We start from the raw sequence: 25022 nt of genomic DNA, 5'->3' as shown, positions 1-25022 counted from the left end.
AACATACTGGAAAAAACTGAAAGCCAATATTTGCAGCCCACTATATTCTCCACAATGTAAGTTGCAACTGACAGCTTGCTGTTGCAACACTAGAGGAGGAACAGAAAACAGCAAAAGCATCCACAATTGAAGAGCACTGTACAGGACTCCCTACCATAGGCATGATACTGTTTATGGCCATGGCAAAGAGGGTAACACTTAAAACACTGCCCTGAGGGACACCATTCTCCTGCTCGAAACAATAAGACAGCATGTCACCAACTCAGTTTCTAAAAACCTGCTGAGACAGGAAAGACCGTAGGAAGATGGGGAGGTGGCCAAGAAAGCTCCTCTAATGTAGTTGAGCGAGAATACTGTGTCTCCAAGTAGTATCGTATGGCTTACTGATATTGAAGAATACGCTGATACAGTGAGGTTTATGTAGGAAAGCCTGCTAAATAGCTGTCCCTAGAAGGGCCAGGTTGTTGACAGTGGACCAAAACCTCAGGAATCCACACTGAGAGTGGCTAAGGAGTTGTTGCCTGGTCTCTAACAACCAGATCAGATGACAGAATGAGATTTCCACTCTGCGCTGCTATGAAACTTCCTGGCAGATTAATACTGTGTGCTGGACCAAAACTCGAAAGGTCCCGAGTTCGAGACTCGGTCCAGCACACAGTTTTAATCTGCCAGGAAGTTTCAGATCAGATGACAGTTGACCATTCACTCCAGGGTCTTTCTTACACTGCTCATTAGGCAATACTCGTGTAACTACTGGGACACATGTGGTTCTTCCCTGGTTTGAGGAGAGGTACTAAAATTGCCTCCCTCCACGAGTTGGGGGGAGGCAATTTCCTTAGATGCTGCTGGTAAATGTTGCAGCATGTAGTATCAGATCTGGTTTAGACTGGATGCAGAATCATGAGTGTCAAACAGTGCTGATTCCAGCCCCCACATAGAGAAAGGGGAAATGTAGGACTCAGAACTGTTGGTTATGAAGTCCAATTCGCCCTTCTTGACAGTCTCACAGTAACGACAAAACCCTGGATCTTGCCTTGCACTGGCAGGAGTGTTTGCAAAATGCTCGGCCAATATCTGAGTGACATCTCCAGATGTTGTTTAGAGACACCTCTGTTTCAGTACTGCTGCTATTGGTAAACGACTGTGTTTACCATAAATCCTCCTGTTGGCTTTCCATACTTTTCTAGAACAAATGGAATGGTTTATAGAGTCCAGGAATGCTTATCATGATCTTCCTTGCTCTCCTTAACAATGCATCGAGCCTTGATGCTCATGATTAAAAATGCCCTGACTTTGTCCTCTGTTGTCTGGCATTTAAACTATTGAAGAGCTGCATGCCTGGCCCAGATTGCTTAACAGCAATCATCTATCCACCAAGTTACAGGTCACTTCCTAAGTTAACTTGAGGACTTTGGGATGGCTAGGTCAGTGGCATGATGGATCACTCTTGTGATATAGTTCACTCATTCCTGGACACTGTTGCAGCATCCAAGCACAGCCAGCTTTCTAAACAGCACCCAATTAGCCTCTCTAATCATCCATTTTGGTGGCTTCTGTTCAACCAATCCTCCACTCAGTAGGTGGATCTACAGTGGGAAGTGGTCATTGGAAACAAAGGTCATCATTTGCTTCCCACTGTGCTGAGTCTGCAAGAGCTGGAGAGCAAAAAGGGTCAATGGCTGAGGATGTCCAGTAGCAGCCAAGAAATGAGAGAAATCGCCTGTGTTAAGGATGCACAGCTCCTGAGACGTAATGAGGTTCTCCAAGACTCCAAGCCCCATAACACATTCTGGGAATTAAAATCACCCAGTAGGAGAAATGGATGGGGGAGTTGCTCAATAAGGCCTGTGACAGCCTCAGAGTGTATGGGATTCTGTGGAGGTAAATACGTCTAGCAGATAGTGATCTTCTGACCCACATGAGTGGCAACAGCTACTGCATGTAGGTCAATACCCAAGGAGAGAGCAGATGAGTGGTGTGTGTTATTGACATAAACAGCAATGCCTCCTATGGATCTGTCTGCAGTCAGGTCATCCTTTTGATGAAGGATATAGCCCATTAGCAGAGGAGTGTCAGTAGCTATGAAATACGTTTCCTGTAAATACAAGCTCATGGGCCATGCCTGTGCCAGGAGTTTCATTTTCTCCAAAGGAGTCCTGAACCCATTTGTGTTCCACTGTAGTATGGGGACCATCTATATCATGAGGGTTGTACTTTCATCCTGTCTTTTTGCTGGGCTGAGAAGCCCACAAGAGGTGGAATTTAGCCTTGGGGCAAGATGGTTGCGACAGGAAGATTTCACAGTCTACTGGCTCTGAACCAGAACTAGCAGAGCCCTCAAGTTGAATGACATCGATGGCATCTGATGATATACCACCTGTTTTTGCCTGTGGTGGAAGCTTACTATTTGCTTTTTTAGAATAGGAGGGCTTTGGAGCCTACCAAAGCAGCAGTGGAGTCAGTGCCAGATATTTCACATGGCTCTGCCTTCAAAGGTACTGGAAGGTCCGCAGTGGTGGCAACTGCATCTTTATCTGTCAGTCATAGGAGGGCTATGGGCTCTGAACCAACTGCAATTTGAGGTTTGCACTGACAAATGCAGGTACGAGGGGCATTTGAAAAGTCTGTGCAAAGTCTGAGAGATGGCAGCACCAGCATGTATTGAGGTCATGTTTAGTTAGTAGCATCCTTGGAAAGAACGCACACCAAGTTTCAGCCACATTGGTATATTTCTTTGTGTTTGGCATTCATGTGAATCAAGGAAGTCGAGTGATTCTCAAAAAATGGACGAAACAGAATTTCGTGTGGTGATTAAACATTACTTTATGAAAGGCAAAACGCCTCAGGAGACTAAAGAGAAGCTTGATAAACATTACAGTGACTCTGCACCTTCGATTAGAACAGTTTATATGTGGTTTCAAAATTTTTTGAGTGGCCATATGGGCATAAGTGGTGCTGAATGTTCTGGACACCCTGTGAAAGTTACAACTCCATAAATCATTGATAAAATCCATAATATGATGATGGATGACAGAAGAGTTAAGGTGCAGGAGATTCCTAGTGCTGTGGGCATCTCAAATGAATGGGTACATAATATTTTGCATAAACATTTGGACATGAGGAACCTATCCGCAATATGGGTTCCGCGATTGCTCACTCTTGACCATAAACGAAATCGTGTGAAGTTTTGCAGGGATGATTTGCAGCTGTTCAGGAAGAATCTACAGGACTTTAATCATCATTTTGTCACTGTGGATAAGACATAGATACATTACTATACTCCTGAAACCAAACAACAATCTAAACAATGAGTTACCAAGGGAGAATCTGCACCAAAAAAGGTGAAGACCATTCCTTCAGCCAGAAAGGTTATGGTGACTATCTTTCAGGATTTGCAAGAGATAGTCCTCATCAACTATCTGGAAAAGAGTAAAACTATTACAGGTGAATATTATTCATCGTTATTGGACCGTTTGAAAACCGAGCTGCAAGAAAACTGCCGGCAATTGGACCGTAAAAAAGTCCTTTTCCATAACGTCAATGCATCATCACACACCTCAGCAGTTGTAGTGGCAAAAACTAATGGAAATAGGATTCCAACTCATTCCACATCCTCGTGTATTTCTCCAGACCTGGCTCGCTTGGACTACTATTTATTCCCCAATTTGAAGAAATGGCTGGCGGGACAAAGATTTTATTCAAACAAGGAGGTGATTGCAGCAATTAATAGCTATTTTGCAGACTGGGAGAATTCCTATTATTTGGAAGGGATCAACAAATTAGGACAGCACTGGATGAAGTGTATAAATCTAAAAGGAGACTATGTTGAAAATAACTAAGGTTTAGCCCAAACGTGTGAGTAGTTTTTAGTTTTCCAAGGACTGTTTAAACGCTCCTCGTACTAGTGCTGTCACTAGCAACCTCCATTTGTGTAGAAACACTGGCTGTTGAAATAAGCTTTTTAAGGGCCAAAGCAAAAGATGTAGTGAATATGGGAGGCTGCATGATCTTATAGATCTGCTCGGCCTCTTCATATCGGACGCATTTCTATGCCTTCCATTTTTCAAGGAAGACACTGCAGTCCCTACTTCACACAGGGTGATACCCAGATCAATTTACACACTTTGGAGGGAAGAAACAGCCAATGCCATAATGGGTGGCCTTCCCACAAGTGACTTCACACTTACATCCCAGGGTTTTGTTCCCAAAGCACTGGCATTTAAAACAGCGCATGGGGTTAGGGACATATGGCCATATGCGTAGATGAAGGAAAGTTGCTCTGGTATGTTCTGGGAGTTTCATGCTATTGAAGGTGTTGGTGAAGAAGTCAGATTTTATAAGGTCCCCATCCACCCTTTTCAGTATATTTTGCACATCAACAATCCATTCCTGAGCTCACTTGCCCTTCAATTCCTCATTGGGAGTGTTGACAAGATCCTACAGGTCACAACACCTTTGCCATAGTTCAAGGTGTTAGGAGCTCCATTTCCAGGACACATCCCCCAGGGCACTTAGCTTTCCAGAGGTTGGTGAACTGTTTCAACCAAGAGCATTCCATTAGGCCATCAGTTGATGGATTTCTGAGCACCCCTCTAAACCTTTCTAAATATAAAAAGGCAAAACCTTCTCATAGCTGCCCTGTTTTAGCTTCACAATTAAAATCACATTCTGACCATCAGCAGGCATTCTGTTACAATATATAGAAGAACTCTGTATAACCCCTGAATCAGGAGGACTATCTGTATGAGCCCCATTATTAGACTGGGTGCTAGTGCCTAACAGTGGCCTGCCCTTTCCACTGGGAGGAGGAAAAAGAAATTTTGGAAGACCCATTTCGGTCATATGAGCAGCTAGAAAAGTAAGGGACCACTGAGACAGAGCCCTGCATGCCAGAGTAAGCCTTACACAACTGAGATGCTGCAGGTCCCCAGGGTTGACCGTTAATGACTATTACACCTCAACAGCCATGTGTCTCATCAGCACGCAGCACACCTGGAGACAGAGGTTTTCTTTATAGAGTTTTATTCCAACCTCACTATCGGGGTTGTCAAACTAATATTTCTGTTCCCTGTGACAAACAACATTCCACTGCTGCACCACACAGTGGTCACTGAAGTATGCCCAGAGCTTAGTTAGTTAGTTAGTTAGTTAGTTAGTTAGTTACGTGTTCAATTGATCAATAACACGGAAAAACCGTTATGAAGTAGAATGTGTCAAATGCACAAGAAATGCGCACAGGAAACAAGTTTGTTGGTTCTTTTTTTTTACATTATAGTGTTACACCTAAATATTTCTATTATCTATCCCATTCCATAAATTGCACTAAATGCATATATTATATCTCCAGATTTATTTACTCATATTTAAGAATTCATCTATGGTATAGAAGGAGTTGTCAGGGAGGTATGACTTCAATTTGTTTTTGAAACTATTACCGCTGTCTGTCAGACATTTTATTTCGGCTGGTAATTTATCAAAAAGTTTCATAGTAGCATATTTTACCCCTTTCTGTGCCAAAGATAGGTTAAGTGAAGGATAGTGTAGGTCTTTCTTTTCGTGGTATTGTAATCATGAATGTCACTGTTAATTTTAAACTGGTCCATGTTGTTGAGAAAAAATTTCACTATGGAGTAAATGTACTGTGAAGCAGTTGTTAGATTAACCTTTTAAAAAGGTGCCTACAAGATGTGTGACTGTGAACCCCACACATTATTCTAACTACTTTCTTTTGAGCAGTGAATATTTTTTGTCTAAGTGTTGAGTTGCCCAAGAATATTATTCCGTATGACATCAGAGAGTGGAAGTATGCAAAATATGTTAGCTTACTAATTTCCACATCCTCAAAATTGGCAATTATTCTGATTGCAAAAGTTTCTGAACCTAGTTGCTTTACGAGATCCAAAATATGACTTTTCCGATTAAGATTCTCATCTATATGTACACACAAAAACTTAGTATGCTCTATCCTGGCTACTCACTTCTTTTGATGTGTTATGTTTAATGAAGGAATTATACTTTTTGCAGCAGAAAATTGGATGTACTGTTTTTTTTCAAAGTTCAGAGCAAGCCCATTTGTAGAAAACCAATTAATAACTTTTCCAAAGACCTTATTTGTATCATTTTCATCGGACTTTCTTTTACTGGATTAATAATTACGCTTGCATCATCAGCAAACAGTGTCAGTTCAGCATCTTGTTTCACATAAGAATGGAGGTCACTCATATATATCAAGAACAGGAGGAGACTCATGATCGAACCTTGTGGAACACCTAATGTAATTTCACCCCAGCTAGATGAAGTGGCGAACTCCTCTGAATCACTTGAAGCATATTAAGAGACTTTTTGCTTCCTGTTCTGTAGATATGACTTAAGCTACTCATATGCTGTTCCATTTATACCAAAGAATTGTAATTTCTCTTACATAATGTCATGGTTCACACAATAAAATGCTTTGGATAAGTCACAGAATATTCCTACTGGTGACATTTTATTATTTAAAGACTCTATTATGTGGACAGTGAAACTGTATATTGTTGTCTTAGTGGAACAGCATTTCTGAAATCTGAACTGTAATTTACTAAGTATCCCATTACTGTTGAGATGGCTAACCAATATTACTTTCTCAAAGATTTTTGAAAATGCTGTAAGCAAGGATACTGGCAGGTAATTATTGACATCTGTGGTTTCCTCCTTTTTGTAGAGAGGCCTGGCAGTGGCATATTTTAACCTGTCTGGAAAAATACCCGGAGTCAGTGATGCATTACATATGTGACTCAAAATATCAGAGGTGACAGAGGACTGGCAGTGCTTAGTGGTAGGTTTATGGGGTCTAGTATAGGAGAGATGGGGACCAGGATAAACTCAGGGTGTTGCACCCACCCCCAGCCAACATATCTGTGGTGCTATCTTCCGTGAAACTGAAACTATGTCAGTGAGACTCACTTCACCTGTTGATTAACCACCTGTATCGCACATCAAGACTAGCCAAATGCAGAAAGGTAGAGCTCCAGCATTCATCAGCAGTTCAAATGTAAGATGAATAATGATACCTGTAGGCAAATTCAGTGAGTGAGTGTAAGAATCACACTTAACATTTGGTGCATATACCTGAAGGCATCATTCAGTATTTTGAGGAGACTGTTCCAGCAATGCATAAGGGAACAAAGTACAACCAGCTGCAGATTTTGATGTGCACTATATATAACTTTGCTTTTAATTTGGGCTCAAAATCAAAAACTGCAACTCCTTGCTGTGAGCATGAACTAGAGATTTTGTAGGTTTCGAAAATGACAGTAGAATTGTAATGAATCAAAATACACATACAGCAACAGAAGAAATGGTAATAATGTTCTTAAAAGTAGTATTGAATGATTTTCTGCAGACAATCTCACTTCCAATTTTAAAATAATACAGCATATTCAGTTCCACACATCTGAAGTTACTACACCAGTGATAAATGTAATGCATGGTGATGAAATAATAGTAAGGGTGAAAACTTAAAAATTCGTAGCTGTTCACATTGACAAGAATTTAAACTGGGAAAAAGGGGAAAAAACTGAACTTATCAAACAACTCAGTTCAGCCCATTTGCACTTTGTATCATTGAAAATCTTGGGGAGAGACAAATCAGTGAGTTATTATATTTTGCATATGGAATAATGGTCTAGGGGAAACTTGTCTTTGTGAAAGGAAGTTTTCATTACTAAAACAAGTGGTATACAAATAATATGAAGTGCTCATTCATATTTATCTTTCAGACATCTGTTACAGGATGAAATTTTCACTCTACAGCAGAGTGTGTGCTGATATGAAACTTAATGGCAACTTAAAACTGTTTTCCAAACCAAGCCTCAAACTCAGGACCTTTCCCTTGTGCAACATGTGCTGTGCCAATTGAGCTACAAGCACAATGTGTGAACTCATACAATGTGGGCTTTCATGGCCGGTGTTGTCTTCAGTTGAAACTTCTGGGCTGAGAGACCGTGGTCGATGTATAAAATTTCCACCTGTTTTCTCTCCACCTGCGGGAGACATCTTCTGATGTCGTCCGGCTATTGCAGTCACCAGACAACCTCAGAAGATGTCTCCCACAGCTGGAGACGAAACATAAGGTGGAAATTTTGTACATCGGCCATGGCCTCTCAGCCCAGAAGTTTCAACTGAAGAATGTGTGAACTGCCCATACAGCTTCACTTTCACCCGTATCGAGTCTCCTACCTCCCAAACTTTGCAGGTGTTCTTCTACAAAACTAGCAGGACTAACACTCCTACTAATCCCTAGTTGACACTGCCTAATTCTATTAACATCATAAAATTTTATGTAAAATATAAACATGCTGTTATCTGTGCACCGTTCAATCTTTTGACCAACTTTGTTGTATGGGAGCGAAAGCTGGGTGAATTCAGGTTACCTTATCAACAAGGTTGAGGTTACAGATATGATAGTAGCTAGGATGATTGCAGGTACTAGAAGATGGGAACAATGGCAGGAGCGTGTCCACAATGAGGAAATCAAAGAAAAACTGGGAATGAACTCTATAGATGTAGCAGTCAGGATGAAGAGGCTTAGATGGTGGGGTCATGTTACATGCATGGGAGAAGCAAGGTTACCAAAGAGACTCATGGGTTCAGCAGTAGAGGGTAGGAGGAGTTGCGGCAGACCAAGGAGAAGGTACCTGAATTCGGTTAAGAATGATTTTGAAGTAACAGGTTTAACATCAGAAGAGGCACCAATGTTAGCACTGACTAGGGGATCATGGAGGAATTTTATAAGGGGGCTATGCTCCAGACTGAACGCTGAAAGGCATAATCAGTCTTAAATGATGATGATGATGATGAAATATAAACTTGCTTTTGGAATTGCTTGTATCAAAACTTGTGCATGTATCGTAAAATGTGTATTTCTTTTAACACTAAGTACTATGTGAAATGTATTTTGTACTATTGCATCTGTTGCAATCTACATTTGTGCATTATGTAATTTTTGGACTAACATATCCATTCAGCAAATTGCCCACTCTAATTTCAGGGTGTAGCTACTGTATTTTGTACTATAGCATCTGTTGCAATCTACATTTGTGCATTATATAATTTTTGCAGTAACATATGCTTTCAGCAAATTGCCCACTCTAATTTCACAGTGTAGCTACATGAATAAGTGTACATTCTTGAAAATTTTCAGAAGTGCAACTGTTATAGAACACATTTATATGGCAGTCCAAAGAAGACATTAACTTGGTTCCTATTAAAACAGATGTCAGAACCAGAGCTCCACAGATGAGCACTGAAGGTGTATTTAATTTCACCTTGTGATCCACCTGTGACTGTTATTATTTCTGATAGCAAAATTATTAATACAGGTAATATGTTTCCCTTTTAAAAAAATTACCTGTCCACATTTGTTCCTGTAATACGTCCCCCTCCCAATGTTTGTAATGTCAGTCACTGTCCACATTTTCAAAGGAAATAAGAACAACTGGTTGAACCAGAGGGGCAGTGGGAGTACATTTGAATGTTCCCATTCTGACTCAACATCCAGTGATGTACTAGTGGAAAAATTTTCAGACATAGAGAACCCGTATAGGAAAGAACTGAACCAGCTGTTGATTTACAAACAACTGAACTTCAGTGGTTTAGAAAGACATAATGCCAAACTGGTATGCAATATATTTAATGATACAATGTTTGGAGGCTTAGAAGGTGCAGGAACAGTACACTGTGTTCACACTATCTCCAAGTGGTGAAATATTTTAAATGTTACCAACAGTAGCAAAACAGTTCACAAAGAAAATTAACTGTCTCTGCTTTTCAGAAGTGATTCTGATGAAAGGCCTGTGTTTCTTAATAAATTTTTGTCTTAATTAGGCAGTTTATATTGGTACTTATCCATTCATTCTTTCACATGCCGATCTAAAATTATCAGCATTAGAGAGTGTCGCCAGGGATGTGGAGCAAATGAAGTTATACACTGACAAGAACAGGGAAACCATTGGTAGCTACTTCTGCAAAGTACACTAATAACAAATTATGATTAGCACTAATCTACTCAAAATCATAATTATGTTATTAGAAAAAAGCCACTGGTCCTACATATATACTGCTCAGCTGCTGTTTGTATCTGATACTTAAAAGAAAGCATTTATGTAAGTTTACGTAGACCACTGTCAACTGTCTATTTACTAACAGGCTCTGGATCTGTAATACAAGTATTAGAGTCATGCAAACTTTACATTCATGAGTCCAAGTATTCTGATAAGTTGTAGAAGAAGTCACTAATGAGATATTAGTTTAGTTTGTTTGTAAATATTTGGGAATTTTTAATTTTCTGTCTGCAGTTCATTGATAACCTATTTTGACTTTAGCACTAAAGTTCAAATTTCCATACTGAATGCTGCAGGAGATTAGAATATGAACACCTGTGGTTTATTTAAATGGACTGAACATTTACAAGACTGATTTCACTTGGCGGAACAATGTTCTGAATAGCTTGGACATGTGTTACAAGCCATGAAAATGGTCACAGAGGAACTCTTGAGTGTGGGTTTCATTGTGTTAATGATTCCTGGCAAGAAATGCATGTAAGACAACAAATGTAAGATATGATCTCACAGCTCAGCTTAGAAAACTTTTGTGTCAGCTTCCTTTAAAGGTAGAGCAAGAGAGTACATCTTAGTGTGTAATGGGGACCAAAGTACTACCAGTACCAAAAACTAAAAAAGATATTATATCCTGTATGATCTGGTTCAGTCTGCACTCTGTGTGCATACTGTCAGGGAGTCATCCCAGATGTGGAACAGATCCTACTGGATGCCGTGAGAAGCACAGGGAAGAGCCAACTGCAGGTGGTGTCTCATAGTGGTACTAAATACGTGTGCCACTGTGGATCAGAAGAGTGTCTCTCTGGTTTTTGGCATCTATCTTAATTGCAAAAGACTGAGAGTCTTTCTTGCAAGATGTAGGCAGATCTCACAATCTGTATCATCATCAACAGGACCAACTAGAGACCTTTGGTACAGAGAAAAATAGTGGGACTGAATTAGAGGCTCAGATGGTTCTGTGACAGTGTTGGCTGCAGATTTCTTGACTTATGGCATAGGGTGCTTCTGCTTCATAGGTCATGGGTCCACTACACACAGGAGACAACTACACAGGGACTGTGTGATTTTTTAGATTACAAGGTCTCGGGAAGCTACGGAAAGGGCTTCAGCCTCGAATGGTTTAGGTGAAACGGAGGACAAGGGTAGACCTAGGAAGCACAGGTATGATAGTAGTAACATGTTGTAGCTGCTTTGGGAAAGAACCAGAGTACTAAATGCTAATAGACAACTTTGAAGCACAGATCATTATAAGATCAGCTGAAATCTTTTTAAAAAAAGTAATTAGAAAGAATAGATTAAATACAGTTGCTGGTGGCATGTGTGTTGGTAGCTAAAAGTAGTCTATCATGCAGTGAAATTGAAGTAGATAGTTCATGTGAGGTGGTGTACAGGTCGAGGTTACCCTTAAAAACTGGAATAAATTAATAATTGGTTTCTTTTACTGACCTCCTGACTCAGCTCATACAGTTGTTGTCAGTTATAAAAATATACTCAACATCTTAGCAAAAAGTAATCCAAAGCAAATAGGGACCATTACAGCAGATGCCAGGGACTAGTGACCACTACATCTTTGTAGCATTACAAAATACTGTAACATCTAAGCCCATCAGAAATAAATACAAAATCTACCTATTTAAAAAAGCAAACAAAAATTTTCTCAATGCCTTCTAAACAGACAGCCTCATTTCCTTCCAAAGTAATTATGTAAGCATAGTACAAATGTGGCTTGAATTCAAAGAAACAGTGTCAACAAAAATGAAGTTACTAAATATGACTACCTGAAATTTGTTCATTGAAGAAGATGAAGTAAATATTCCTAACTTTCAATTGTTGTGAACTTGAGTAACTTAGAAGTGTAGCAAAGCAGCTTAAATCACTTAATAAAGGCAAGTCTTTTGTTCCAGATTGTTACCAGCTAGTTTCAAAGTATGCTCATAAATTAACTCCATACTTAACAATCTTATACAACCACTCACTCAACATAAGATCTGTGCATAACAACTGGAAAGTTACACTGGTCACACCAATACTACAGAAAGAAAATAGGAGTAATGTGATGAATTGTAAACCCATGTAACTGACTTCAGTTTGCAGTAGGGTTTTGAAACATGTACTGCATTTGAACATTATGAATTACCTAAATAGTGACATAGTAACACATAGTCAGCTTGGATTCAGCAAATATTGGTCTTGTGAAACACAACTAGCTGTTTATTTACATGAAGTTATGAGTGCTTTTAATAAGGGATCTCAAATTGATTGCCTATTTTTAGTTTTTGGAACACTTTTGATGCCATCCCTCACAAGGCGCTTCCAATCAAAGTGTGTGTCTATTGAATATAATCTCATTTTTGGAACTGGGTTTATGATTTCCTTTCAGAAAGTTACAGTTCATAGTAATTGATGGAAATTCATCAATTAAAACAGCAGTGATACCTGACATTCCCCAAGGAAGTGTTGCATGCCCCTGCTGTTCCCAATCTATATAAATCATGTAGAAGACAATCTGAGCAGCAATCTTAGATTTTTTGCCAATTGTGCTGTCATTTACCATCCAGTAATGTCATCAGAAGACTGAAACAAATCGGAAAATGATTTAGACAAGATACCTGCAAAATGTGAGGTCATTCACATAGGAATCCATTATATTTCAGAAGCATGATAAATTATGTAAATCTAAACGCTGTCAATTCAACTAAATACCTTGGAATTACAATTATAAACCACCTTATTCAGAACAATGACATGGATAATGTCGTGAGGAAGCAAACTACAGACTGCATTTTATTGCCAGAACATTTAGAAAGTGAAACATGTCTCATAAAGTAACTGCCTGTACTGTGCTATTCTGTTCTCTGCTAGCATGGGACTCTTTGCTGCTATGATTGACAGAGGATGAGGCTTTTGTTTTTGCCATTAAATATTTTCATTTAATGTAATCTGTTTCAGTGAACCCTCTACCAGGCACTTAAGTGTGAGCTGCAGAATAATCATAAAGATTTACATGTATGCAGTTCAGTCTAGTCAAGGTTCTTAGTAACTAGGGCAGATAAACCTGCATCTGTACTGTGCCTGACACCAAGGGGACGCTAGCAGGAGGCATTCACTTATCTTCACTCGTGTACAGATGCAGGTCTCAACAAATCAAGCTTACATTTAATCCACACATTAGAGCATGTGAAACTAGGTAACCTTACTGCTTAACTCACACATCCTTAACTAATATTAAAAACATGCTGACTACTTATGACTTATATTAGCATTAATGATAATGCATTGTTTTGTGAGCAGTAACTCATTTTAGAAATATAGTGTTCGATTATGAAAGGAAAGATTGCCACTTACCATATAGTGGAGATGTTTAGTCACAGAAAGGAACAACAAAAAGAGGGCTAAACAAATAAGCATTCAGGCAAAATGTCTCCTTCTGAAGTAGATAACACCCACCCACACACACACACACACACACACACACACACACACACACACACACACACACACAAAAGGAAAAAAAGGACAAACATGCAAAAACTGCCTCGGGCTATCAAGAGTGGTTGTCTGTTTCAGAAGAAGGCATTTTGACCAAAAGCTTACCTATTTAGCAGTCTTTTTGTTTTGCCTGTCTGGAACTCAACATCTCCACTACTACATAATCCTTTTCATAATACTGTTGTTATCCCATCCTGGACGTTTCATTGTTTGATATCTTTTTGATCTGCATCCAAGCACAGTTTTTTATGAAACTCTTTTTATTAATGTCAGCCAGTTAGTTCAAAAGCTGGATTACAAAATTATAATGTAAGGCACATCACTACGATGGAGCAGCATTGTAGGAAAGAGAGGACAGCACAGTCGACAGAAAGTAAGCTGATAAAACTAGTTGGGAAAAACGTAATAAGCTGACCATGGGTGTCAAGACTCAAAGAGGTTTAAAAAGGGGAGGATGTTTTTTCTTAAATTCAATACAGTGAGGTGTGCACTGTGTTTCCCTTGTATACAAGTTTGGAACTGCTCTGGGTCTATGTGTCAATTGGCAGAGATGGTGTATTCTCTCTCTGGCAAAGGGGTAATACCATGGCTCTCAGCCACATGGAGAGGATGTTTTTTGTACGCTGAGTTCAAGGTTGTTGGAGTACATGAGGTGAGGGCCAACAGCAGTGGAGGCAGCATTTTGAAACTGATGGCTCACTGGTGATGAGTGTGCAGTGGTGGCTGTGATTTCTGACATGTTGGACATGGTACACTATTGCATGACCTGCAAGTAAATTTGATTACCATGTGCCTAGGGAGGTCATGTTACCATCATGTACTATAAGCTGATGTTTATGGAGTTCTACCGTAGATTAGCTACAGTGATTGTATGGTTTTAATTTGCCAGAAACTGTTGGAATTTGTTTCGTAGATGAGCTGGTCATTAGTAATCAGCTTACATACTACAGTGAATGAAGTTTTAAATGCATGTAATTGGTGCACATTGTCAGGATGTCATTACTGAAATTTATTTAACTTGATGCTTTTAACTTGGTGTTGTGGCTTGTGTCTAATACTGTGTTGTATGCTGTATGAGCAAATGAGAATTGACAGTTTACACAAAAAAATGATGTAATCAGTCTGCATGGGAAATGGAAGAGGATAGGAGCCAAGTTTGAGCTACATTGTCATGGATCCAAACAGAGAACCACCACAGGGTTTCATAAGGACATTCCATTTTTATAAAATAAAAAAAATTTAAACGTAACTCACAGCTTCTTTATTTATTTTTAAGTTTGGTTTTAAATATTGCTTTTGCTATAATTAAACTATTTTTAGTAATGGTATGGTTGCCAAGCTTGTTGTTTGACCATTTTAAAGGCACTTTTAAATTCTTAAGACGCTAAGTAGTTTCAATAATGAGCCTTTTTGTTAAACCTGTAACTGTGTTTGCTCTAGTATTTATTGAAGCTGTTAGTCACTTGAGCTCAAGTAGATTTCAGGAATGAAACTGGATTTATTATCTTTTTTTAAGGTTATTACTTAAATAAAGTTATCATTAATTATTATTTGGAACCCAGTACAATCATTTGGTCATAGACTTCCATCCTCCTATCCAGCAGTGCTACAGAATGAGTTAGCAGAGCATGCTTGATTGATTGACTTGTGTGACAGTATGTGTGAATCAATTTTTTCAGAAATGCTTGGTGATATGAAGGACATAGTTTTCCTACATAGAAGTGAGCTCATTTATGAGGTACGAAGAAGGAAGTTAGAATCAAATGGAACCATTTGGGATCTAGTTGAACAAGTATATCAGAACAGTAAAAAATATGTTGTACAATGGGTTACCATGTCAACTGAAATAAGTTTGGCTGGTGCCACAATCTGAGCTGTCTTTTTGGAAATTTTAGAAGTTACTGAATTTGTGAGGATGTTGTAGTGGAAATCAAGAATGGAGATTGGAGGCCCATTTTAATCAGTATGTAGAAAGAATGGGTGACTTGGTGGGCATGGCTGGAGATAGGAAACAATGTTCAGGAACTTATAGTAAAACTGTTAGTGAATGGTTTCAGACTTATAACAGGAAATTAAATAATGAGGAAATGAAGCCAGTCAGAAATATCAGAGTTTTGGTGGCAAGGAAACGATTCTTGAATTACATGAATTTTTGTTGGATGTTCAGATCTGTCTTTAAATTTGGTGGAACAGATAATATAAGTTTTAGATTTTACTGTTGAATTTCGATACAGAGTGAAAGCTACAGAAATAAGAGCTTTAGATGTGCTAACATTGATAGCAGCAGAGGTAAAGGTGATTTATTTGAAAATATACTACAGGTCATACAGGAAAAGAACACCATATAGCTATTTTCGATTAGAATTTGCAAAATATTTCCTCCAGGAGTGCTGCTGGAGCTAGTGTATATTCAGTGTGGCCGCAAATGAGCAACACAGAAATCAGTTGTAAACTATGTAGAATGAATTAAAGATAGCTACAGCATACTATAGTTCTAACAAGTTCTTGTATGTTATCCTGTTTCTTAGTGAATTAATTTAAGTTATGAATTAATGAGGTAATCTGTTCATCAAAGCTTGTACAGATCATAACATCACATATACCAGAAGTATAGGTCATCAAGTGTAGATCAAATTTTAGCTGACAAACTTAAGCTAATATGTGCAAGAAAATAGACTGCTATAGGCAACATATCACTGCATTATCTGTTGATAAAACAGGTGCTACATGTAAACTGGCTGCTGGGTCAATTTTTTCAAGATTTCATGCAGTGAAGAAATGAAATGAAATGAAATGACCATATAGTATTGATGGTGGGGAGGCCCCACCTGGAGAATTTAAGCCACTGTGTTGCAAGTCTTTTCAGTTGACACTACATTGGGCAACTGTTGATGATGGTGAAATGATGATGACATCCAGTCCTTGTGTGAAGAAAATATCCAAATGGCTGGAAATTGAAACCTGGCCCATTGCCTGGCAGTCACAAATGCTGACTACGCTGCTAACGAGTTAGACTTTCATGGAGTATTTATGAAAATTACACTGCCTAAAACATTGTGGAAACTGAAAGAATGTGGAATTGTGAATTTAGATGTTAATGGAGGACTTGAGATGTGTGGAAAAGACCTGAAATAGTGTATACCAGTTGACTCATTCTGAGATTCATGAATGCCTGAAAAATTACATTATTATTTTATTAGCAACTATGTGTACTACAATTTTCAATGATGTCAAGACCTTAAGACTTACATTAATGGACATTCGTGTCTCATGTTCCTCCTGACAGCTGAAAAAACTACATTTTAATTAAATCCAGAGGCCGGAAACCATGTTGTGACTTGACTCAATATAACTATACCAGTGGGCTATACGGACATGCTAAGAATACTTAGGACTTTTGACTATAAAGATACAATTATTTATGCTAAAGGTAGGGTTAAAACAACTTGGGTACATGTCGTATACAAAAACACCTCAGTATAGAATCTACGAAAGTATGGATGTCCTATAATGTACATTTTGATGGACAGCAATAAATTTATTTTCACTTCAGAATATGTAAAAGTATTATTGAGTTGGAGGGTGAATAAATGATATTTAAAAAAAGAATAATATTATGTATATTACTTACAAACATGCCTGTCACTATGAATCCTATGCTATACACTACTCATTGACAGCTTTCACTTAAGTGAAGATGATGTAGCACCTCAGGCCACATATCCTCCCACCAGAACCAACAGATGGGCAGTGTGGAATTTATAAGAGAGTAATTTCATGGATATTTTGTAATTACCGTAATGAAAAGTGCTAATAGCAATGGAGACACAGCCAGCTGCAGTAGCACTCAGCAAGTGTGCCAAGGAGTTAAGCGTAAGTATTGATTTTCTGAGCTTTCATATGTATTTGAAAATATGGTACTAGATTTTATATGTGTGTGTGTGTGTGTTCTAGATCCAAGAAATTAGCTCTTACTTTACAGATGATGTGGTATTAGTGGCCAGATCATCACCACACCTATGTTGATGGTGGCCAAATGCAGATGAGCTCTTTTGTGAGTAGCAGTTCACGTGTGTCAAAAAGACTCTCTTCTTACAGTTTGCTTATCTGATGATTTTCTTTCCTGGGAATGACTGATGAGGTGGAGAAGATGGAGTAGAAGGGAGCAGCAGCTGTACAATGGAGACCATGTACAAAAGACTCATGTGACACAACCTGTAATATTACTCAAGTGTGTGGACCCCTGCCAAATAGGAATAATATGGGATGTTCAGAAAAAAGAGGTCGGCTGCTCTAAGGGTCACAGGTTTGCTTGATCAGTTGTAGCATCACGGAGATGCTGCTGAAACTGAGTTGGTGAAGGTTTTACAATCAAGGTAAAATTATCCCATGGAAGGTTAGTTGGTAAGTTTCAAGAACCAGCTTCAAATGATGAAGCTATGAATGTAGTACAACCATGACTGTCAGACCTGTAGAGATGGTGAAGAAAAGTTTAGAGTAATCAGAGTGATCACTAAGGTGTTTAAGCAAGCATTCTTCCTGTGCTCCACATGTGAATGAAACATTAAGAAACCTTAATAACTGGTACAAAGATCAATGCCCTCTTCCATGAACTTCACAGTGGTTTGCAGACTATGGACATACAATTATTGTTATAAAGAAACTTTTTTCATGTTTTACTTCACATATAGAGGATGCACAGGGGTCATGCTACAAATAGGTACAGGAGCTATGTACAACTCATGTTACCCACAGAGGGCAAACCAGAACTCCAGTGACAAATTTTTGGAGGTTGTCCAGGAATACCTTCTGAGCATTTTGCCATAAGGGCCCATCATTTCCAGTGGCTCAGTACAAAGTATTAATGTAATTAAAATGTATTTGTCTATGTAACCTAACTGATCTTTCTTTGTGTGAAAAAACTTTCACACCAGTGGAAAAATGTGTAATACCAAATCTGCAAAACATAATAACATGGAAGGATCTGATTATTAGTATGCAGCTAACTGCTGTTATATAGTTTCTGTTACTGTGGGAATAGCTAGGCATATCTACATCATGCCATCTACCAATTGCATTCAGTGAACCAATACATAATAGGCATACTAGCCAATTCTTCATCAGTAAACCTATTTATACCATTGTAACAATATTGTGAAAAGGAAAGTGGCCTCAGCTGCATGAGACTGCAGTCATGTGTGTGTGAGTTGCATTTGGGTGATTGTGTCTGTGTGTTTCTCATCTAATTTTGATGAAGACCTTACTGGCCGAAAGCAATATTTGTGGCAATATTTCGTTGTGCCTATCTCCGCTATATGGTGAGTAGCAACTTTCCTTTCCAGAGTATTGCTACATTCCATCCTGGATTTTCAATTGTTTTATTTGTACCACTGAGTTAACAGTTAATGCACAATTGACACTGCTGGAAAAACCAACCCAAGACTGGACAGAGTGGTACTGTATGCAAACTTGAGGATCAGAAGTAAAGTAGGCTGTACTGCTGTCGACAGTAACTGCCATGTGTGTACGGAATGAATCCTTTCCAAGCAAGGTGTGCAGCAAAAATCATTGACATTTTCACTTCTGCACTGCTGTTTTCAATGAAAGACCTGTACAAGTGATAAGAAAACAAACAAAATGTAGATACTCTAACGAGCCACCTGAGACTATGAGTCCATTACATAAAAATACACTGGTAATATCCCAGGACAATATCCGAAATTTTGTTGGTGGAGTTCTGGTTTAACCCGTACACATGCGTAATGGGCATGTCTGTAGAATGACAATGTATCTTATGTACATTACTTGTAACACATGCTGATCCATGGGTACAGGCCATATTTTATTTTAAAGTATATTTTGTCAAGTGGAAGGCATACAATTTTTAAAATCCCTATTGTGAATTTAATTTTAATGAGATCTGACTGTAAGTAAGAATCAAAAAAGAAAAAATTATTGATTCTGACTGAATTTAAAAATTGTGAAAATTTTTGTGTTAACAATTCTTGCTTGACCATCTCCAAGCCTCTTCAGTGGCACAACACACAAGGGCGGGCCCTCGGCTCTTCTGCCTGCTGGGTAAGTGGTAAAGTTGACACGGGGGGATTAGTGGACCCTTCCACAGTCTCTCCTCAGTGCAAATTTCACTGAGTACAGATTTGACTTCCCTCGATACAAGCAGAATCTGGTCTGAACTCAAAAGAGAATACTTACGAAATGTGCTGATGCTTGTATGAACTTGTTCTCCTTGCAGTTGCTACATCACATGCAGTTTGTATCACTTAGTGAGAGTCCAGAGTACCACGTACCATGTGCTTGACTTGTAGAAAGACTGTGATTCAGCAGTTTACTAATTTCTAAGATTTGGAATGCCACTGATAATAGATTTCATAGAGAACTGATAAACTCTTATTTAAATCATACTATTGACTGTTTCCTCATTTGGTTTTGCTTTGTCAGTACAATATAAATAACATGTATACACAGGATATATAATAAAAAACAGTCAGTGCTCTGGTGGTTAAAAGTTAAGATAATAAAAGCACAAACAATATGGGAAACACATGTCCACAAACGAGAATTCTGTGAAATAATTGCAAACATGTTGTTACAAGAATGAAGTATTGTCCTTTTTGGTACGAATGCTGTTGAGATGTAGACTTTTTGATTGAAATGACCATGTTATTACGTAAAGGATGGATACTTTTAATGAGTCACAGCATCAGCAACATCTCTTATTCAATGTGTGATTACAGGTGCTAGTATCATCCCACTGGGCGACACATTCTTCCTAGAAAGCTTAATGGACAAGTGTGTCTGAGATGAGATCTTCTGAGTTGCTTGAGTGTCTTTCCCTTACATAGTGTTGGAGAATATGGACTGATTGTTTTCATTCAGTTCTTCCAACAGACTTTTTTCTCTTGAAAGTGTGAATGAGTAATTCAAAAGATACATATAAATATAAGCAAAAAAGTTGACTGTTAGTCAGCAACATACTAAATTGATTGTTTTTATTTGGTTTAGCCCATCCCTGTCATGTACAAGGGAAGGTCAGGTATTAGCAGAGATGTCAGTTTTTCCCAAAATTATAATATTTTCGAAGGTTGTTTTGGAATATCCTTCACACTAAATAATTATATTACACATTACTTAACAAAATTACAACACTCAATGCTGCAAGTACTTTGCATTTCTTGATTGATTGATGAACTCTTTTAATTTAACAGCACTGTTGGATTTTCCCACCAGAGTCACAGCCAATACCATGAGTCAAATAGACAACATCTTCTTAGACTGAAGCAGAAATCTAAGCACAACTGTAAAATGTATGTTAAGTGGGCTCTCGGTTCACGATTATCAGCTACTTTCAATTGGAGGATTAGATTAGATTAGATTAGATTAATACTTGTTCCATAGATCATGAATACGACACTTCGTAATGATGTGGAACGTGTCAGGTTAATAAAAGATGTCTGTACAAGAAATTACATTACACAAAATATTGCATGACACTAATGATTAAGTTTTTTTTTGTTTTTTTTTTCACTTAGTTTATATCTAAAAATTCAGCCAATGAGTAGAAGGAGTTGTCATCTAGAAATTCTTTTAATTTATTTTTAAATGTTAGTTGGCTATCTGTCAGGCTTTTGATGCTGTTTGGTAGGTGCCCAAAGACTTTTGTGGCAGCATAATTTACCCCTTTCTGTGCCAAAGTCAGATTTAACCCTGCATAGTGAAGATCATCCTTTCTCCTGGTGTTATAGGTATGCACACTGCTATTACTTTTGAATTGGGTTGGATTATTATCAACAAATTTCATAAGGGAATATATATACTGTGAGGTTACTGTGAGGATCCCTAGATCCTTAAATAGATGTCTGCAGGATGACCGTGGGTGGGCTCCAGCAATTATTCTGATTACACGTTTTTGTGCCCTCTCAATAAAACAGTTCCTGCACTAAAGCTATCAGAGTATTTAACACACAATTGATCAATATCTTCTGTAATTTTCTACAAGAAGCTGATTGGTACCAATTTGCACTCTTTGGTAACATTAATGAGAAGTATAATGATTTTTTTAAATGAATTTATCTGGCTTTTTGAAGTGGGCTTACCTAAAATGACTGTGAAATTTAAACTGGGGTAGCTATTCTAATAAAAACTGGTTAACTTTGGGTATCACAACTCCCTGAAGGAGGAAAAGGAAAGTGTATGCCTCACTCAAATACAGCTATAGTCAAGAAAAGGTAAAACACTTCAAATTATACTAATATATACTTAAAACATTCTAAGAAGGGCAAAGAGTATTTCTGTAAAATCAGAAATTGATGTCTCCAATAATAAAATTAAAACCATATGGGACTTAATAAAAAGAGAGACAGGTAAAATCCCAACTGCAGAAAACACCACTGAAATGAAAACAGATGATAAAGTTTATGAAAATCTTGAAATAATTACCGACATTTTTAACAACCACTTTTTGGCAACAGCAGTCCAAACCGGAAAAACAGATTCTGTTAATGAAGCCATGTTATCCCTTCAAATGCTATTAATACAAAAAATTATAAGAAAAACAAGCAGATTAAAATGTCTTCTCTCACAGTACATGAATTGAGAATAAAGTTAGAGAGATGACCTCTCACAGTACATGAATTGAGAATATAGTTAGAGAGATGACAAGTAAGAATTCTGTTGGCATTATGGTATCATTTCAATATTACTAAAGCAATGCTGTAAGCCAATAGGCAAAATACTGTGGCATATATTCAATGATTCCATTCCTGAGAGACTAAAGTACCATATTGCCAAACCTCTCTTTAAAAAAGATGATGAAAGTGACATTACTATCTATCAATCTATCTCCTAACAACCTTATCCAAATTCTTGAGAAATTGGTTTGCAAAAGACTTATTGACCGCCTCATTCATTATAATGTTTAAACAATAACCAGTTTGGATTTAATCAGGGTGTCTCAACAGAAAACACTTTTTTCTCCTTCACCCATAAATGTTAGTCTTTTAAAAATAAATTATCTCCTGTCAGTGTCTTTGTGACTTTTCTAAGTTCTTTGATAGTGTTAACCATGAAATCATCTTTGCAAAAACTGAATATTATGGTATAAGTGGATCAGCTGGCTTATGGATTAAATCCTACCTAACTGGAAGAAAGCAGAAGGTCTTGCTGAACAACTCTGAGGGGGACTCTGTCATCTAGCTGAGGCTGTATTGGCTGTGATGCTCCTCAGGCCTCTGTACTTGGCCCCCTTCTCTTTCTCATCTTCATTAATGACCTTCCCTCTTGTACTAGCTTTAAAAGTCATTAAATTCTTTTTTCTGATGACACCTCTGTCCATCTCAACAAAACTCCCAACCATAATCTTGAGGAATCTGGCAATATTGTCTTTAATGATGTACTTTATTGGTTTGAAAATAATGGGTTATCACTAAATGTTAAAACAAGACCCAGTTTGTTCATTTTGAAGTAAGTAAAGAAGTGGTGGATCAGTGAAGTATTAAATGTAATGGCAGTGAGTTACTACAAGTTGAGTCATCCAAGTTCCTGGGTGTACACTTTGATAGTAATCTAAAATTGTCTGAACATATTTTACAACTTCTCAAAAAACTCAGCTCAGCAACATTCATTATTGATATTATTTCCAATGTCTGTGACTGAAACACCACAAAAGCTGCTTATTTTAGTTACTTCCATGCACTATTGTTGCATGACATAGTCTTCTAGGATAATCAGCCACGTCCCAAAACATATACATTGCCCAAGGGAGTTATTAGGATAATGAGCAGAGTCCAGCCTAGACAATCTTGTAGAAACCTCTTAAACCTCTTTAGAAAATTAGGGATACTGGCAACTGCATGTCAAAGTATCTACCCCCTGTTAGGTTTGATAGGTAGAAATGAGCAACTATACAAAATCAAAGATTCATACCATACCTACAATACCTGGAGGAAGATGGACCTCCATTATGTATTAACAAACCTTAGTTTTATATAAAGAGGAGATCATCACATGAGCTGTAGGTGTTCAATGCTTTCCCATCATCACTACCCACAATAGTAGGAGGAAGATGGATCTCCATTATGTATTAACAAACCTTGGTTTCGTACAATAAGGAGGCCATTACATGAGCTGCAGGTGTTCAATGCTCTCCCATCATCACTGAAATCACTTGTCCACGAGCTTCCCAAATTTAAACAAAAGCTCAAACACTATCTAATAGATAACTCCTTTTATTTAGTTGAAGAATATTTCTATTTTGTCAACACTAATTGAGTTTTATTTTAATTAAATCAGATAAAACTTAAAAATATGCATTATGTTAGTTGAAAATTACTAAGATCTACCTTTATTTTAACTTTTTTAAGTGTAACTTTGTCTATACCTGTTAGAGTGTATTTTGTCTTATACCTATATCTCCTCTTGCTAGGTTTTTTTATGAGTTCCTTTTGTATAATTTGAAATAATCTGATATGTCCTACATCCATGCAAATGTCACTTTGTATTGGATTTATGGGATCTGAATAAATTAATTTCTAAAATTTTTGTCCATGATTCGAATTTTGGTTGTTAATTTTTTGAGGGCTGTATCAGACATGAAAACATTATGTGTAAAATATATTTATTGTTGCAAAAACATTTTAATTACATGGTAAATAGTTGTAAACTTGGAGTTGCACATCAGCTCACCTCATTTTTCAAATAACATGTCAGCTTGGAGCTTTATGAAACATGTTGCTTGCTCCAAACTCATGTATTCAGCTGCTCTTTATATCGGTTCATAAAATCATAGTACAAGTCTTTATCTGCACTCATCTTCTTCTTACCAAACTGAAGCTATGTTTTATATCTGCACACTTCAAACACTGTACACTAGATTTAGGACTAATTGTTTTTACTCAAGGGCATAAGCTGGCTACCTAAATTTTTAACATGATCATGCAAAACTGTTTCTGGTTTACAAATGAATGGTCTTGGAAAAAAACTTTTTGTTCCTTGGAACTGGTTTCATGAGCAGCTCTTTGTTTTTCCACACACTTTAAGTCTATCACGTAATATATTTCTTGGACCTGCATATTTCTGGCTTCATTCATTGTCATTCCAAGAAGTTTGGCTTCTTTCATAGCTTCCTTCATGCTATTTTCACCTTATTTGTGTCCTGACTTCTCCATTAGACTTAAAATGTAAAATTTTAAACTTTATGATAACTGTTTCATCTGCCACAATCTGAGATTGCTTTGTCGGAAACACCCCAAATGTACTGCATGGCCAGGGGTTTGAGCACCTGGGGCAATTTAAAAGTTTGTACCCCTTCATAAGCTGCTATAAATCCAAGTTTTAACAATATCTACAATTACAATTATCAAAGCAAGTTACTTCTCTACTGTAATTAATGTTTATTTCAAAACTGTAAATGTTCAATAG

This window comes from Schistocerca gregaria, chromosome 3 (assembly GCF_023897955.1).
Source record: "Schistocerca gregaria isolate iqSchGreg1 chromosome 3, iqSchGreg1.2, whole genome shotgun sequence".
NCBI classification, from domain to species: domain Eukaryota; kingdom Metazoa; phylum Arthropoda; class Insecta; order Orthoptera; family Acrididae; genus Schistocerca; species Schistocerca gregaria.
This window is presented reverse-complemented; position numbering follows the sequence as displayed.